This window comes from Trachypithecus francoisi, unplaced genomic scaffold (assembly GCF_009764315.1).
Source record: "Trachypithecus francoisi isolate TF-2019V2 unplaced genomic scaffold, Tfra_2.0 Lachesis_group7, whole genome shotgun sequence".
Lineage (NCBI taxonomy): Eukaryota > Metazoa > Chordata > Mammalia > Primates > Cercopithecidae > Trachypithecus > Trachypithecus francoisi.
Window position 1 is genome coordinate 88,550,923 of NW_022681472.1, and position 18,294 is coordinate 88,569,216.

At 46.9% G+C, this 18,294-nt stretch overlaps 1 long non-coding RNA gene across 2 annotated transcripts in view; it reads right to left on the bottom strand.

Moving 5' to 3' along the window:
- Positions 1-6,266: 6,266 nt before the first annotated feature.
- LOC117079292 overlaps positions 6,267-18,294 on the bottom strand; it is a 45,108-nt gene continuing 33,080 nt past the window's right edge. The window contains exons 2-3 of one of the 2 annotated variants that reach the window (XR_004435357.1): positions 9,053-9,198; positions 6,267-6,486 (exon numbers count right to left, since the gene is read on the bottom strand). This is a non-coding gene — a long non-coding RNA (uncharacterized LOC117079292). The remainder of the gene's footprint in view (positions 6,487-9,052; positions 9,199-18,294) is intronic. The other variant, XR_004435358.1, reaches the window with a different exon arrangement.

The following is an 18,294-nucleotide window of genomic DNA, read 5'->3' on the forward strand; positions in this document are numbered from 1 at the left end:
CCGCTGCACCCAGCCCCATGCCTTGAATTTGGACTTCACAGCCTCCGGGGCTATGAATGATACATTTTGGTTGTTTACAAGTTACCTAATCTAAGGTACATGGTTATAGCAGCCTGAATTGACTGGGACAGCTTCTCTTGGGCCTTTGCCCAAATCCAGTGATGCATAGATGGCCCATAAGGTTACCAAGCCAGGGGGGTTGGGCCCCAGGTTGGGTTCTTCTCTCCTGTATTTGGCTGACTGCACTTTATATAAGCCAATAGATGATAGGACAAATGCAACAGATTTCGGGGAAAAACGGCGAGGGACCTGAGGTCTTGTCCTGGTTCTGCCTTCTGGTGACCTGTGTGACCTGGAGCAAGTCAGTTAAGCTGAGTGTCAGGTCCCTGCTGTGTCAAACGGGGGTACTAACCCTCTTTTTGCCTCCCTGAAAAATTCTTCACAAATTCTTATAGAATACAACAATGAAACAGTTCAGAAAGTATTTAGTGTTAACAACGCAAAGGTTTCATAGGGACAAACTGCACAGGTGGTGAGAATACCCCATCTAAGGGACCACCGGGGAGTTGAGATTTTTGCCTTTGCTTTGTGGAGAGAATACTGGACTGCCCTTGTTCTACCTCAGCCCCATCAGGCTGTAACTTTGTCTTCTAAGGTCTTGCTCCATAGGCCCCCCATGGGCTTGGACTATTCCATGCCAGTGATCAGTTAGCAGTCTGACCTCTGCTTTGACAGAGCAGGAGGATTCCAGGTTGTAAGATCTCTGCTTGCTGGGGTGAGTGTGGGTTACTGAAGATCTCAGATAAACAGCTGATGTCTGCAACAACAGAGCCTCTTGCAGATGATGTCTATAACAACTAGGCCTAGGTACAGTGGCCCTAGTCCTTGGAGTAAGGTGGCTCCATTATCTTTGTTACCAATACACTTTGTTAACCCTCATATGGAACCAAATGCTGATTGGGAAGCATTGTTGTTTATATCCTCATAGTGATACTCTTTATTGAAGGCTTGTTCTATGCCAAGTGCTTTTCTTACATTATTTTTCTCATCTGCTCCTCTTGCAGACTTTTGAATTCAGTGGCACTTCTAAATAAATTAGTGCTTGACTAGTCATACCTATGTATATTTGAAAACTGGTAGTACATTTTGTGTGAGAAAAGGTTCATTTAGAGTACATGCCATGCTGAGTGCAATATAGCTTTAGGAACCCCTTCCATTACTCTCTAATGCTTTGGCAAACTTTGCCACAGGTCAGCAGAACCTACTGATTGTGTTGGTTAGCATATCAGTTTGGCTGCTGTAACATATAGTCCTAAAATAATAATGGCTTAAATAATGCAGAAATTTAAATTTAATTATCTTTCCCATAATGGTTGGGTAGGTGGGCAAGGTGTGGTGGTTCACACTTGTAATCCCAGCACTTTGGGAGGCCGGGAGGATCATTTGATGTCAGGAGTTCAAGACCAGACTGGGTAAAACCCCATCTCTACAAAAAAAAAAAAAAATTAGCCGGACATGGTGGCACATGCCTGTAGTCTTAGTTACTCGGGGAGCTGAGGTGGGAGAATCACCTAAGCCTGGGAAGTCAAAGCTGTCGTGATTTGTGATCATGCCACTGCACTCCAGCCTGGGCAACAGAGTGAGACCTGTCTCAAAAAAAAAAGAAATAAAAGTTTGGGGAAGTGACCCAGGACTCATACAGTGACTCTACAGTAATCAGCATTCAAGCTTCTTTTGTCTCATTGTTCTAGAATTCTGAATATGTAACTTACATCTCATGATCTGAGATGGCTGCTTCAGTTCCATCTATCATATCATCATTCCATATAATGCGCATGGAGAAAGAGAAAGTTGCACATAATATTTCCTCTCACATCCCACGAATGAGAACTTAGTCCCGTGATCTGATTGCAAAGGATTCTGGGAAATGTATATTTTAGCTGAGTGTTCTGCTTAGGTAAAAATTCTGCAATTCTAAAAGAAGGGGAGAATGGATATTGAAGGGCAACTCTTGTCTGCCATAGAAATCAAGATATGAACTCGGAGGCCTATAAACATGAACTGAAACCCCAGTGCCATAGCTTCCTAGCTGTGTGACCTAGCAAGAGTATATCAGTTATCTATTGCTGTGTCACAAATAATCCCGAAACTTACCAGCTAAAAACAACAAGTGCTTATTATCTCACTGTTCCTAGCTGTCAGGAATTTTGGGAGCAGCGTAGCTGGGTGATTCTGGCTCAGGATCTCTCATGGAATGGATTGTAATCATGACATTGGCTAGGGCTATAGTCAACAAGAGGCTTGACCATGGATTCCAGGAAGGCTCATCCACATGGTTGTTAGCAAAAGGCCTCAGTTCCTTACCATGTGGATGTCTCCATAGGGCTGTGTGGGTGTCCTCATGACATGGCTGCTGGCATCCCCACAATAAGAGATCCAGCAGAGAGAGCAAAGGGGAAGCCCAGCACATCCTATAACTCAGTCTTTAACACCATCTCTTCTGCAATATTCTATCCATTACAGTCACCATGGGCAGCCCACACTCAAATGGAGGAGAATTTTCAAAAGGCCCCACCTTTTGAAAAAAGGAGGATCAAAGAATTTGTGGACATATTTTGAAACCAACACAGCAAGTTAGTCATTTTCGCTAGCTGAAGTGCAATTTCTCCATCTATAAAATACCAGTAATGCCTGAGTCATAGGGCTAGGGAAGGGTTTATAAGAGAAAATGCATGCAAAGGAGCAGATACATACTAATTATTCAGTAAGTGCCAATTTTCCCAGATAGGCATGGCCTCGCTCTCCCACCACCCACAATGGCCTGTACAGGCACAGAGCACATCTGCAGCACTCATTGCCAAGATATCATTGGAGAGATGCGTTTGTAAAGATCACTCATAATTGTAAACACAGGAAATTAATTCAAGATCAGTGCTGCAAAGAGTGGGGATGAGCATATCTGTTCCCAGCTATGGCAGCACAGTCATGTGGGGCAGCATAAACACAGCTCATAGCTCACTCCACGTGCCAACTTTGAAATTATGTGATTCGTATATATCACAGAATAGTATGTAGCCATAAAAAAGGATGAGTTCATGTCATTTGTAGTGACATGGATGAAGCTGGAAACCATCACTCTGAGCAAACTATCGCAAGGACAGAAAACAAAACTCTGCATGTTCTCACTGATAAGTGGGAATTGAACAATGAGAACACTTGGACATAGGGTGGGGAATATCACACACTGGGGCCTGTTGTGGGGTGGGGGGAGGAGGGAGGGACAGCATTAGGAGATATACCTAACGTAAATGACAAACTAACGGGTGCAGCACACCAACACGGCACATGTATACATATGTAACAAACCTGCACATTGTGCACATGTACCCTAGAACTTATAGTGTAATCATAATGAAAAAGAAGAAATTATATGATTCGTGTATGGTGGGGCTGGAGTGGGAAATTTGAAATACTTCAGATTTTGCAAACTGAGAATGTTTTGTCATTTTACATTGTATGACATCAAAATCACAGGATTTGGATTCACTCGGAATGTGATGATATTGTAGGTATTCATGTATCTATTTCTGCTGCTACATGAATTCTTTGAGGACAGAGACCAGGACCTCAATAACCCAGTTCATCTTTGAATCCTCAGTTTTCTTCATCTGTTAATGGGGATGAGCTCACTCACTCACACAGCTGCTGTGATGATCAAATGATCTAATGCAATAAAGTGCTTGGCAGAAATACGTTCCAACTGAGCACTCATTAAGTGGCAACTACTATTTCTTTTTCACTTTTAATTTCAGGAGTACAAGTGTGGTTTGTTACATGTAAAGTTGTATCATGGGGGTTTGTTGTACAGATTATTTCATCACTCAGGTATTAAGCCCAGTACCCATTAGTTATTTTTCCTGATCCCCTCCCTCCTCCCATCCTCCACCCTCCAAAAGGCCCCAGTGTGTGTTGTTCTCTACATGTCCATGTGTTCTCATCATTTACCTCCCACTTGTAAGTGAGAATATGTGGTACTTGGCTTTCTGTTCCTATGATAGTTTATTAGGATAATGGCCTCCAGGTCCATTGATGTCCCTGCAAAGGACATGAACTCATTCTTTTTTATGGCTGCATAGTGGATATGTACCACATTTTCTTTATCCGGTCTATCACTGATGGGCATTTATGTTGACTCCATGTCTTTGCTATTTTGGATAGTGCTGCAACAAACATACCCATGCGTGTGTCTTTACTGGTGGTAATCACAGAAAGTCTTTCCTCAAGGGCTCAGTGGGGACAAAGTCCAGGAGGCCTGAGGTAGGGGGAAGTCAAGGGTAAGGGGAAAAAGTGGGAAGTAGACAAAATAGAGGAATCCTTCAAATAAGGACTCAAAAACTGGTATCCATGAGAAGTCAAGGCTCCCAAAGGTCAAGGGTCTAAGCCAGGCCAGCGTCCAGAGCAGGAGCCGACAGAGCCCGTGGGAGACAACCGGAAATGGTGGCCAGGCTCGCCTTGGGCTGGGGACCACTCATCTTCCAGCTGCTGTGGCCAGACACACAGCTGGGTGTCCAGGTCTTGATGTAGCCAAGAAGCCAGGGACCACTAGCAGCCCTGAACCTCTCTTCTGGAAGCAGCTGTCCAGGCTTTCTTAAGCTGTAGATTTCCAGGACCTGGCCCTTTCCTGCCATCTTCTTTGGATGTCTGCAGGCTCTGCAGACCCAGCACATCCAAATGGGTTTCCTCCTCAACCTGCCAACTGGCTTCCTGCCATGTTTTTTCCTTGGCCTGCCGCTGGACCAGCCATCTCCCCATCCTGCCTTCTCCCCATGCTTCTGGTCCACCTGTCTGTGCCTCATCTCCTGTCACTTTTCTTCTCCCTCCCTTGGCGGACGTGGCTGGCAATGGCCTCTCCTGCTGCTGACCTGTCCTTTGCAGGGCCCGGCTAATGGCAGCTTGGAGCACTCCCACCCCCTGCTCCAAGACCTTCTGTGACTTTTTCTGACACACAGCTGGAAAAAACCCAGCAAACCAGGAGGTTTGCTCCCAAAACACTCAGCGTGAATTAATCCCCCAGCCCAGAAAACTTCCAAAACTCACCCTCGAAATTCCCCCCGCCCTCCCGTCCATCCCTCTCTCTCTTCCCCAGGTCTTCGTCATACTCAGAACCTCTACAACGTACCTCATCACCACTTTTCTGCTAAATGGCTATTTATGTACCTATTGATTTTACTCCACTCGACTGTAGCTTAAAGGCTTTTTCTGATCCAACTATGTAAACATGATAAGTATCAGGGCCAATATTCAGAATATTAAGCCCTCTGCAGGAGTGTCCTGACTGAAGAGAAGGCCTGGCTGTTGGATTAACAGAAGTAAAAGATATAAAGAAGAATCAGATGGAGACTTTGGAATGAAAAACTATAAAAACTGAAACAAAAACCCCATCCACAAATGGGCTCAACAGCCTAATTGGAATATAATCCTAACTTCAGGATTTGTCTCCCTCATCTCCTGCAGTATACCAATGGCTCCTGAAAATCTGGGAACTGGAAATAACCATCTCTGTACTCTGAGGGGCTAACCCCAGGAGTGGCTCAGTGGAGAGGCTTGCTTAAGTGTTAGTGGAGTTTGATTTTGGCTATGAGGCCACTAACGGGTAGATGAAGCCTCTAGACAAGTTGGGTAGATGAAGCCTCTAGAGAAGTTGAAATCTCCTTCTCCTGGGTTAACCCAAGGGCAACATAGACCCACCTCCCTGGATGAAGCTATGGCTTCCAATTTAATTCAGCTTGCCCAAGGCACCATTGGAAAGTTTCATACTTCAGTGGTCCTCCAGGAGATCTCAGCCTGCAGGGAATAGCTTCAAAGATTCCAGCCTGCAGCATTGACAGGATCATTGAAAAGCATCATATCTGGCCCATGTTTCATCCAAGGAAACTAAAGCACAAAGGAAAAGGGACTTAGCTAAGGATCTATTTGAGTGAGACTGTAACAGGATTAGAATGAAACCTAGGCATTCCATTTTAAGTTTTTCTCCACCAACTCCCAGGAGTCCTTATATTTTAAATTATGACTCCTATTTCCCAGGAGCTGAGCCTGGGTTTGGTAGGAAGGCCAAGGTAGGGAAAGTGGTTGTTTTGCTCTCCATTCATTAAAAAATTATTTGCTAAAAAACATATTGTCATTAGAGTTTGTAATGTTTGCCATTGCTGTGTAACAAACCACCCCAAAATTCAGTGGCTTGAAACCATAAGTATTTATTATTGCTCACAAGTCCTTCAGTGGGTGGTTGTGGTCATCTAGTCAGGCTTGGCTCATCTTGGCTGGGTTTTGTGCTAGATCAGCTGGCAGTGGCTGGCATGAAAGGACCTCACTCATATGTCCTGCAGTTGGCTTGCTGTAGGCTGCGGTGACAAAGGTGACTGGGTCATATATCTCTCACCCTCTAGTTGGCAAGTCCAAGCTTGTTTACATGGTAGAGGAAAGTTTCTAAGAGAAGATGAAATGATTCAAAGCTTCTGAGCCCTAGGTTTCAAGCTCCACATCACTTCTACCACATTCTTTTGCCACAGCAAGTTCCAACGCTGACCACAATTCTAGGAGTGGGGAAATAGATTCTACTGCTTGATGGACACAACAACAAAATCCCAGTGCCAAAAGGCATGGATGCAGGAGGGCTGGACAATTGGGATCACTTTTTTAGTTTACCATGTGACTGTTCAAAAATTTTGCTTCTATTTCTGTCTGGCTCTTCAGGGCTGTATGAGCTGTGTTGGTCAATAAATTAGAGTGAATGAAATATGTCACTTCTAGGTGAAAACTTAAAAATCCAGTGTGTGATTCTCTACTTTCCCTTCCTTCTACTGTGAATAGCAGAGGATCACAATGGGGGCCTCCATGACCCCAAGTCCGTAAATGACTGGGATAATCAAATTCCTTCGCTTAAGCCCTCGGTCACCCACATTACACATGTAGCGTGAGTGAGAGCTACAACCTTTGTTGCTTGAAGTCCCTGAGATCTGGGAATATTTGTTATGGCATCATAACTTGTTATATCCTGACAGATACAAACCCCTACTATATGCCAAACACTCTCCACTGGGCATAAATAAGTGAATAGGAAAGGCACAATCCTTGCCCTTGGTCAACTCACAGTCTTTTGAGAACAAAATACAAAACAAATGAACAAATAAATGTATACTTATATGCATGTAAATTGTGAGCCGTACTGTGAAAGAAAATAATTGGACTGAAAAAGAAATCAGGAATGAGAGGGACTGGGAAAGAGGGGAATCAATCCCGATCATATGGTTAAAGGCAAGCCTCTCTGGAAAGGAAGCCTGGAAGCCAAGACATGGAGGGTGGAAGGAAGAGAGTAGAGGCAGCCTGGTAGCAAAAGTAAAGCATGCTGGGGCCGAATAGTGGGTGAGAAGGCAGAACAGAGTGTGAGAAAGCAGAACAGTGTGTTGGAAGGTGGAATAGAGTGTGCAAAGGTGGAACAGTGTGTGAGAAGGCGGAGAAGTGTGTGAGAAGTCAAAACTGTGTGAGAAGGCAAAACAGTGTGTAGGGAGGCTGGAACAGTGTGTGAGAAGGCAGAACAATTTGTGAGAAGATGGAATAGTATGTGAGAAGGCGGAACAGTGTGTGAGAAGGTGGAACAATGTGTGAGAAGGCGGAACAGTGTGTGAGAAGGCAGAACGGTGTGTGAGAGGGAGGAACAGTGTGTGAGAAGGCAAAACAGTGTGTGAGAAGGCAGAACAGAGTGTGAGAGGGTCGAACAGTGTATGAGAAGGCGGAACAATGTGTGAGAAGGTGAAACAGTGTGTGAGAAGGCAGAACAGGTGTGTAAGAGGGAGGAACAGTGTGTGAGAAGGCAAAACAGTGTGTGAGAAGGCAGAACAGAGTGTGAGAGGGTGGAACAGTGTGTGAGAAGGCAGAACAGGTGTGTGAGAGGGAGGAACAGTGTGTAAGAAGGCAAAACAGTGTGTGAGAAGGCAGAACAGAGTGTGAGAGGGTGGAACAGTGTGTGAGAAGGCAGAACAGTTTGAGAAGATGGAACAGTGTGTGAGAAGGCGGAACAGCATGTGAGAAGGCAGAACAGCGTGTGAGAAGGCGGAACAGTGTGTGAGAGGGAAGAACAGTGTGTGGGAAGGCAAAACAGTGTGTAAGAAGGCAGAACAGAGTGTGAGAGGGTGGAACAGTGTGTGAGAAGGCTGAAGCAGTGTGTGAGAAGGCAGAACAGAGTGTGAGAAGATGGAACAGTGTGTGAGAAGGTGGAACTGTGTGTGAGAAGGTGGAACAGTGTGTGAGAGGGAGGAACAGTGTGTGGAAAGGCAAAACTGTATGTGAGAAGGCAGAACAGAGTGTGAGAAGGTGGAACAGTGTGTGAGAAGGTGGAACAGTGTGTGAGAGGGTGGAACAGTGTGTGAGAAGGCGGAAAAGTGTGTGAGAAAGTGGAACAGTGTGTGAGAGGGTGGAATAGAATGTGAGAAAGTAGAACAGTGTGTGAGAGGGCAGAACAGAGTGTGAGAGGACCAGAGAAGGAAGGGTTGTCTCACTGCAGAAGTGAAAGGAGGCCAAGCAGCAGGGGGAAGTGAAAGGGCACAGTTCCCCAGGATGAAGAAGGAGTGAGGATGGGGCCATGCCACAGGACCTCAGAGCCTGTGAAGAGGAGCTTGGGCTTATTTGAGGCACCTGGGCCCCCCAGTGCTCAGGGATGTGAAATGGAGTCCTTTGGGAAGCTTCCCATTTCCTGCAGGGCTGGGGGGGTGGGGTGGTGCAGCAAGCTGGTCACATCCCTTGTCCTTGGGCATAAGCTCCGGAGATATCAAGGCTCATGCCAGGCCTCACCGCTGCCTCATAGAAAGGGAAGTGTGACTTCCCCACAGTCATTTTGACACAGCACAATAAACACTCCTCTCTTCCTGCTTGGCTGAGGCCCTGGTCAGGTGGACGCTGGCCATAGGCACCTCTCTGTGCTCTAGCCCCACTCTGGATCCTGCAGAGACCAGAGTAGGGGCAGCTGGTGACCAGAAAGCTGCCTGCAGTGGCTCACCCCTGCCAGGCTCCAGCAGGGCAAGAGACATAGGCCCAGGCCTGGCTGGAATGACTCAGATGTCCTCATAAGACACCCAGGCCAGGCCAGACTCTGGAATCCTCAGTGGTGTCCCAGCTAGAGTTTCAGTCCTCCCTCCCCCACACCTGCAAGAAAAATAGTGTGTTATATGGTGCCCATGAAGACCACAGACCAGCGAGGCTCAGGGCCTGGGATGGGGTTGTGCAAACACACTCTTCTCCATTTTCTCAGGCTGTGTTTCTGTCCCCTGTGACAGCTCCTGATGCATGACAATGTCCAGGCTTGTGGGTGAGTATTTTGCTTGACAGTGGGTGGATGGGGGCAGGGAGAGGTGAGGGAAGCACAGACGGGATTTCAGCTGGGGTTTGTGTTCTACTCTTCTCAGTCTACACACCTGCACCACACACACACACACCCCACCACACATCACACCACACACACACCACACAAACCACACCACACCACACACATATCACATATCACACCACACACACCACATACATCACACCATACACACCACACACACACCACACACATCACACCATACACACCACACACACACCACACCACACACACATCACACACCACACACATATACCCACACACCACACACATGCCACACACAAATAGTCACACAATACACCACACACAACACATACCACACCACACACACATACAAACACACACACACACATATCACACACCACACACAAATACCCACATGCCATACCACACACACCACACACACCCAACACATATACCCACACAGTACACACCCCCCACACACACCACACACGCATATCCACACACACCATGCACATATTACACACATACACCCACACACCATGCACACACCACATACATACCCTCCCACACACACCACACACCACACACCCCCCCACATAAATAACCCCCTACACACTGCACACAGCATGCACATATACCCACACACACATACCACACTGTGCACACACCGCCCACCCACTCTAATCTCTGCCTCCATCTCCATGTGCCATTCCCCTCTTTGTGCCTCAAATCTCCCTCTCCCTTCATCTATAAGGAGACCTGACTTTGGATTTAGAGCCCACCCTTAAATCCAGGACCATCTCATCATGAGATCCTTCATTACATCTACAAAGATACTTTTTCCAAATCAAGGTTTTTCCAAATGAGGTTCCAGGCAGCTATATCTTTCCATATGAGGTTCCAGGCAGCTATATTTTTGAAGGGTAGCTCCGTTCAACCCACAGGGTCAGTGGGTTTCACTAGACTCCTAAAGGCAGTCTTGGAACTTGAGTCCTATGACTTTTCTCTTGGCAACTCTGCACAAACACACCACAGGTCACAGCAGTAATGAGAGCAGAATGGTACCTCCTGCACTGGGCCCCGCCAGCCACCATGCAGAAGGGACTGGCTGGGCAGGGATTGCAGGAGCTTGCTGCGTTCTCTCTTGCCTCCTCCCCTTAGGTAATGGGGTCCTCTAATATGAGAATGATGTCGTAGTTGCAGCTGGCCCAAGTACTCCACGAATGGTGAGGAAACTGAGGCCTAGGTCACATGAGGAGTCTCTGACCCAGCTGAGGGCCTGGCCAGGGACTGGAACTGTGGATTTTTGTATCACCTGGAGTAGGACCCAGAGGTGAGAAAGTAGTTTGAGAAACTGAAAGAAGTTATTGTGGCAGAGGTGACATGGACCCTGGGTGAGACTGACAGGTGGGCTGGGGGAGGCCCCGACAAGGATACCTTGCTATACCCACTGCAACAGCAGGACCCCCTGATCCAGGATTGGCTTCTGTCTGGTGACCTGTCCCATAGAGGGACAGACCCTACCTATCTTCCCAGATCAAAACATGCTTTTGATGGAAACACAATGAACCCCTTCACGCTAAGGCACAAAGGGTCATGGGGACAATCGGAGTTGGCCTCTTCAGAGGCGCAGCCTTCTTCAGGAAGTGGACTCTGAGGAGACTCCACCTGCAAGAATCTCCTGAACCCTCTCCCATCCTCCGTCTCCAATGCGTAAGGATGCTGGATTCAGAGAAGGGACATGACTTGCCAAAGTCGCACAGTGAGTTAGTAGCAGAGTCAAGACCCAAGCCACAAGACTCCTATAGGTATCCTGCACTGTTTCTAGCCAGCAGCCCCTGCACACAGTTCTCCCAATCCAACAGCTCTCATTCTACAAACAAGCAAGCTGGGGCTGCCGGCTGAACATTGCTTTGTTGGTTTGGGAACAAAACAATAAAAACAATGTGTTGTGTAGACTCTTGTTTTGCTCACAAGCTGAGATCTCTTGGGGCAGAGTTCTTGCTGGGCCCCTCTGAGTCATTAAACTTCAGGCCATTGCAAGCCAAAGAAGAGAGATGTTTTCTGGGTCTGGAGTGGAATGAGGGTTTCTTCCTCCAGCCCCCCAGCTCCAGTCCTTGGTTCATGCTCCTTGTTCCCAAGGCCACTTCTGTTCTGAGAGTCATTTCAGGAAGAGGCTATATGGGCTCTGAGGTCTAGAAGAATCAACTTTGTGTCCTGGGATCTCCTTTTCCCTGCTGTGTGACCTCAGGTGGGTTGCTTAACCTCTCTGCAGTCTCTGGCACTCTCAGCTCAGGGATACATAGAAGAGAACTTCTGTGGCTTAGAGAAGAGAAGCCCCACCCTGCCTGGAGTCAGGAGCAACATAAATCTTCCATGCGAGCCAGTTTCCTCCACTCCACTTCAAACTCAAGGCGGTCCTTTCCTAGTGGTACAAACAGGAACTGAGCAGGCTGGAATGGCTGTTTAAAAGAACTTTCTGGCCAAGAGGGTGTGTCTACACAACTTGGTTCTCTGCCCCCAGGGCTCTGGGAAAAGTTCCAGGCCTGAGCAAGTTTATAAAATTCCTTTCTTTACCCACCCAGCCTTGAATTTCATGGAAAACAAAATAGAGAAGAAAAAAACAAAGTAGCTTAACATTTGCTTTAGTTGTTGCATGGATTTTAAAGTCTCTCAAAGCTGGGTTTCTGCACTTGGCTATCTCCTAACTGGTTCTCCTGGGTATATTTCAGCCCCTCTGAGCTCAGTTTCCCCATTTCCTGCATGTAAAATGGGCACAGTGATGAAGCTCCTGCTCTGTGTTGAAGGGTGAGTGAGCCATGCCGGAGAGCATGCAGCACAGCTCTTGGTATGACGTTAGTGGTCACAGTATGACAGAACTGGTTGTTGTTGCTGTGGACAGCCTTTCTCACTCTCTGCCACAGTGTCTTCCTGCAACAGTTCTTGGCTCTAGTGCTATTTCTGTGTTCATCCAGAAAGTTCTCATTCTTCTCCACATGATTGCTCAGCTGCTCACTTGCTGGTGATCTCAGTCAAAATGCTAGTCTCTTTGGGCCACAACTTTCTGCCCTGAACAAGCAGAGGCTTAGTGACCTCTGAGGGATTGTTCAGCTGTGACATCCTCAGAGCCAATGTGGCCTTTGCATATTTTCAGAAAGCTATAACGTCCTTTTCCTCACACGTTAACCTCCTCTTCTCCAACCCAAATGGAGCAAGCGCGTGTTTTGACTCTTCAGTATCCATCCCACCTATCCATTCAGAGGTCTGATAAGTGTCAGGCCTCTGAGCCCAAGCTAAGCCATCATATCCCCTGTGACCTGCAGGTAAACATCCAGATGGCCTGAAGCAACTGAAGATCCACAAAAGAAGTGAAAACAGCCTTAACCGATGACATTCCACCATTGTGATTTGTTTCTGCCTCACCCTAACTGATCAATGTACTTTGCAATCTCCCCCACCCTTAAGAAGGTTCTTTGTAATTCTCCCCACCCTTGAGAATGTGCTTTGTGAGATCAACCCCCTGCCCCCAAAACATTGCTCTTAGCCCTACCGCCTATCCCAAAACCTATAAGAACTAATAATAATCCCACCACCCTTTGCTGACTCTCTTTTCGGACTCAGCCCACTTGCACCCAGGTGAAATAAACAGCCTTGTTGCTCACACAAAGTCTGTTTGGGGGTCTCTTCACATGGACACGTGAGACATTTGGTGCCAAAACCCGGGTCAGCGGGACTCCTTCAGGAGACCAGCCCCCTGTCCTCACCCTCACTCCGTGAAGAGATCCACTTATGACCCTGGGTCCTCAGACCAACCAACCCAAGGAACATTCCACCAATTTTAAATCCGGTAAGCGGCCTCTTTTTACTGTCTTCTCCTACCTCTCTCACTATCCCTCAACTTCTTTCTCCTTTCATTCTTGGCGCCACCCTTCAATATCTCCCTTCTCTTAATTTCAATTCCTTTCGTTTTCTGGTAGAGACAAAGGAGACACATTTTATCCGTGGACCCAAAACTCCTGCTCCGGTCACGGACTCCGGAAGGCAGCCTTCCCTTAGAGTGTAATCATTGTGGGGATGCCTCTCTGATTATTCACCCATTGGTGTCTGATCTCTGCAGGGACGCCTGCCTTGGTCATTCACCTACATTCCCTTGGTGGCAAGTCAATTGCAACGATGCCTGCTCTGGCTGCTCACCCACCCCCTTCTCCATGTCTCTACCCTTCTCTTTAAACTTGCCTCCTTCACTATGGGTAATCTTTCACCCTCCATTCCTCTTCTTCTCCCTTAGCCTGTGTTCTCAAGAACTTAAAACCTCTTCAACTCTCGCCTAACCTAAAATCAAAGTGTCTTATTTTCTTCTGCAACACCACTTGGCCTCAGTACAAACTCGACAATGGTTCTAAATGGCCAGAAAATGGAACTTTTGATTTCTCCATCCTACAAGACCTAGATAATTTTTGTCAAAAAATGGGCAAATGGGGTCTGAGGTGCCTGACATCCAGACATTCTTTTACACATTGGTCCCTCCCCAGTCTCTACTCCCAGTGAGACTTGTCCCAAATCTTTCTTCTTTCTCTCCTGTCTGTTCCTTCAGTCTCCACCCCAAGCTCTGAGTCCTTTGAATCCTTCGTTTCTACGGACTCATCTGACCTCTCCCCTTCTCCCCAGGCTGCTCCTCGCCGGGCCAAGCCAGGTCCCAATTCTTCCTCAGCCTCTGCTCCCCAACCCTATAATCTTTCTATGACTTCCTCTCCTCACACCTGGTCCAGCTTACAGTTTTGTTCCGCAACTAGCCCTCCCATACCTGCCTAGCAATTTCCTCTTAAAAAGGTGGCTGGAGCTAAAGGCATAGTCAAGGTTAATGCTCCTTTTTCTTTATCTGACTTCTCCCAAATCAGCTAGCATTTAGTCTGTTTTTCATCAAGTATAAAAACCCAGCTGAGTTCATGGCCCGTTTTGCAACAACCCTCAGACGCTTTACCACCCTAGACCCAGAGAGGCCAGAAGGCTGTCTTATTCTCTATGTGTTTTATTACCCAATCCACTCCCAGCATTAGAAAAAGCTGCAAAAATTAGATTCCAGCCCTCAAACCCCACAAAAGGACTCAATTAACCTCGCCTTCAAGGTGTACAATAATAGAGTAGAGGCGATGTATTTCTGAGTTGCAGTTACTTGCCTCCACTGTGAGAGAAACCCCAGCCACATCTCCAGCACACAAGAACTTCAAAACGCCTAAGCAACATGGTCAGACGTTCCTTCAGGACTTCCTTCCCCAGGATCTCACTTCAAGTGCCAGAAATCTGGTCACTGGGCCAAGGAATGCCTGCAGTCCGGGATTCCTCCCAAGCTGTGTCCCATCTGTGCGGAACCCCACTAGAAACTGGACTGTCCAACTGGCCCAAGGCTCTGACTGACTCCCTCCCAGATCTTCTCAGCTTAGCGGCTGAAGACTGACACTGCCTGATCGCCTCAGAAGCCCCTTGGACCATCACGGATGCTTTGGTTAACTCTTAACAGTGGAGGGTAAGTCTGCCCCCTTCTTAATGAATACAGAGGCTACCTACTCCACACTACCTTCTTTTCAAGGGCCTGTTTCCCTTGCCTCCATAACTGTTGTGGGTATTGAAGCTGCTAAACCTCATAAAACTCCCCAACTCTGGTGCCAACTTGGACAACATTCTTTTATGCACTCCTTTTTAGTTATCCCCACCTGCCCAGCTCCCTTATTAGGTCGAGACATTTTAACTAAATTATCTGCTTCCCTGACTATTCCTGGGCTACAGCCACACCTCATTGTGGCCTTTTCCCCCAGTTCAAAGCCTCCTTCACATCCTCTTCTTGTATCTCCCCACCTTAAACCACAAGTATAGGATGCCTCTACTCCCTCCTTGGCGACGGATCATACACCCCTTACTATCCCATTAAACCCTAATCACCCTTACCCTGCTCAACACCAATATCCCATCCCACAGCAGGCTTTAAAAGGATTAAAGCCTGTTATCACTCGCCTGTTATAGCATGGCCTTTTAAAGCCTATGAACTCTCCTTACAATTCCCTCATTTTACCTGTCCAAAAACCAGACAAGTCTCACAGGTTAGTTCAGGATCTGCGCCTTATCAACCAAATTGTCTTGCCTGTCCACCCCGTGGTGCCAAAGCTATATACTCTCCTATCCTCAATACCTCCCTCCACAACCCATTATTCTGTTCTGGATCTCATGATTTATTTACTATTCCTTTGCACCCTTCATCCTAGCTTCTCTTTGCTTTCACTTGGACTGAGCCTGACATCCATCAGGCTCAGCAAATTACCTGGGCTGTACTGCTGCAAGGCTTCATGGACAGTCCCCATTACTTCAGTCAAGCCCAAATTTCTTCCTCATCCATTACCTATCTCAACATAATTCTTCATGAAAACACACATGCTCTCCCTGTTGATTGTGTCTGGCAAATCTCCCAAACCGCAACCCCTTCTACAAAACAACAACTCCTTTCCTTCCTGGGCATGGTAGGGTACTTTCGCCTTTAGATACCTGGTTTTGCCATCCTAACAAAACCATTATATAAACTCATAAAACCAAACCTAGCTGACCCCATAGGTCCTAAATCCTTTCACCACTCCTCTTTCTTTTCCTTAAAAACAGCCCTAGAAGCTGCCTGCACACTAGCTCTCCCTAGCTCATCCCAACCCTTTTCCTTACACACAGCCAAAGTGCAGGGCTGTGTGGTCAGAGTTCTTATATAAAAGCCAGGACTGCGCCCTGTAGCCTTTCTGTCCAAACAACTTGACCTTACTGTTTTAGCCTAACCCTCATGTCTGCATGTGGTGGCTGCTGCCGCCCTAATACTTTTAGAGGCCCTCAAAATCACAAACTATGCTCAACTCACTCTCTACAGTTCTCATAACTTCCAAAATCTATTTTCTTCCTCATACCTGATGCATATACTTCCTGTTCCCTGGCTCCTTCAGCTGTACTCACTCTTTGTTGAGTCTCCCACGGTTACCCTTGTTCCTGGCCCGGACTTCAATCTAGCCTCCCACATTATTCCTGATACCACACCTTACCCCTACGACAGTATCTCTCTGATCCACCTGACATTCACGCCATTTCCCCATATTTCCTTCTTTCCTGTTCCTCACCCTGATCACACTTGGTTTACTGATGGCAGTTCCACCAGGCCTAATCGCCACTCACTAGCAAAGGCAGGCTATGCTGTAGTATCTTCCACATCTGTCATTGAGACTACTGCTCTGCCCCCCTCCGCTACCTCTCAGCAAGTCAAACTCATTGCCTTAACTCAAGCCCTCAATCTTGCAAAGGAATTACATGCCAATATTTATACTGACTCTAAATATGCCTCCCATATCCTGCACCACCGTGCTGTTATATAGGCAAAAAGAGGTTTCCTCACTATGCAAAAGTCCTCCATCATTAATGCCTCTTTAATAAAAACTCTTCTCCAGGCTGCTTTACTTCCAAAGAAAGCTGGAGTTATTCACCGCAAAGGCCGTCAAAAGGCTTCAGATCCCATCTCTCAGGACAATGCTTATGCTAATAAGATAGCTAAAAAAGCAGCTAGCATTCCAATTTCTATCCCTCACGGCAGTTTTTCTCCTTCTCATCTGGCCAGTCCCAACTACTCCCCAGCTGAAACTTCCACCTATCAGTCTCTTCCCACACAAGGCAAATGGTTCTTAGACCAAAGAAAATATCTCCTTCCAGCCTCACAGGCCCATTCTATTCTGTCGTCATTTCATAACCTCTTCCATGTAGGTTATAAGCTGCTAGCCCATCTTAGAACCTCTCATTTCCTTTCCATCGTGGAAATCTATCCTCAAGGAAGTCACTTCTCAGTGTTCCATCTGCTATTCTATTACCTCTCAGGGATTGTTCAGGCCCCCTCCCTTCCCTACACATCAAGCTCGGGGATTTGCCCCTCCCAAGACTGGCAAATTGACTTTACTCACATGCCCTGAGTCAGGAAACTAAAATATCTCTTGGTCTGGGTAGACACTTTCACTGGATGGGTAGAAGCCTTTCCCACAGGGTCTAAGAAGGCCACCGCAGTCATTTCCTCCCTTCTGTGGGACATAATTCCTAAGTTTGGCCTTCCTACCTCTATATGGTCCAATAACAAACCGGCCTTTATTAGTCAAATCACCCAAGCAGTTTCTCAGGCTCTTGGTGTTCAGTGGAACCGTCATACCTCTTGCCGTCCTCAGTCTTCAGGAAAGGTAGAACGGACTAGTGGCCTTTTAAAGACACACCTCACCAAGCTCAGCCTCCAACTTAAAAAGGACTGGACAGTACTTTTACCTCTTGCCCTTCTCAGAAATAGAGCCTGTCCTTGAGATGCTACAGGGTACTGTCCATTTGAACTTTTATATGGATGCACTTTCTTACTTGTCCCCAACCTCATCCCAGACACCAGCCCTCTAGGTGACTATCTTCCAGTCCTCCAGCAGGCTAGACAGGAAATTCGCCAGACTGCTAATCTTCTCTTGCCTACTCCAGATTCCCAGCCATATGAAGACACCCTAGCTGGACGATCAGTTCTTGTTAAGAATCTGACCCCTCAAACTCTACAACCTTGATGGACCAGACCCTACTTAGTCATCTATGGGACTCCAACTGCCATCCATCTACAGGACCCTCCCCATTGGGTTCACTATTCCAGGATAAAGCTGTGTCTGTCAGACAGTCTGCCTGATATCTCCTCTTCCTCCTGGAAGTCGCAAGTATTCTCTCCCACTTCCCTTAAACTCACTCACATTTCTGAAGAACAATATAACCCTTATGAGCCTAATATATCCCTTCATTCTATTAGAGCTATCCATCCTTACCCTACTCTTTGCAACAGGGCTTTATGCAGTCACCCCCACTACTTGGACTCTGCCCCAAAAACTTAACAT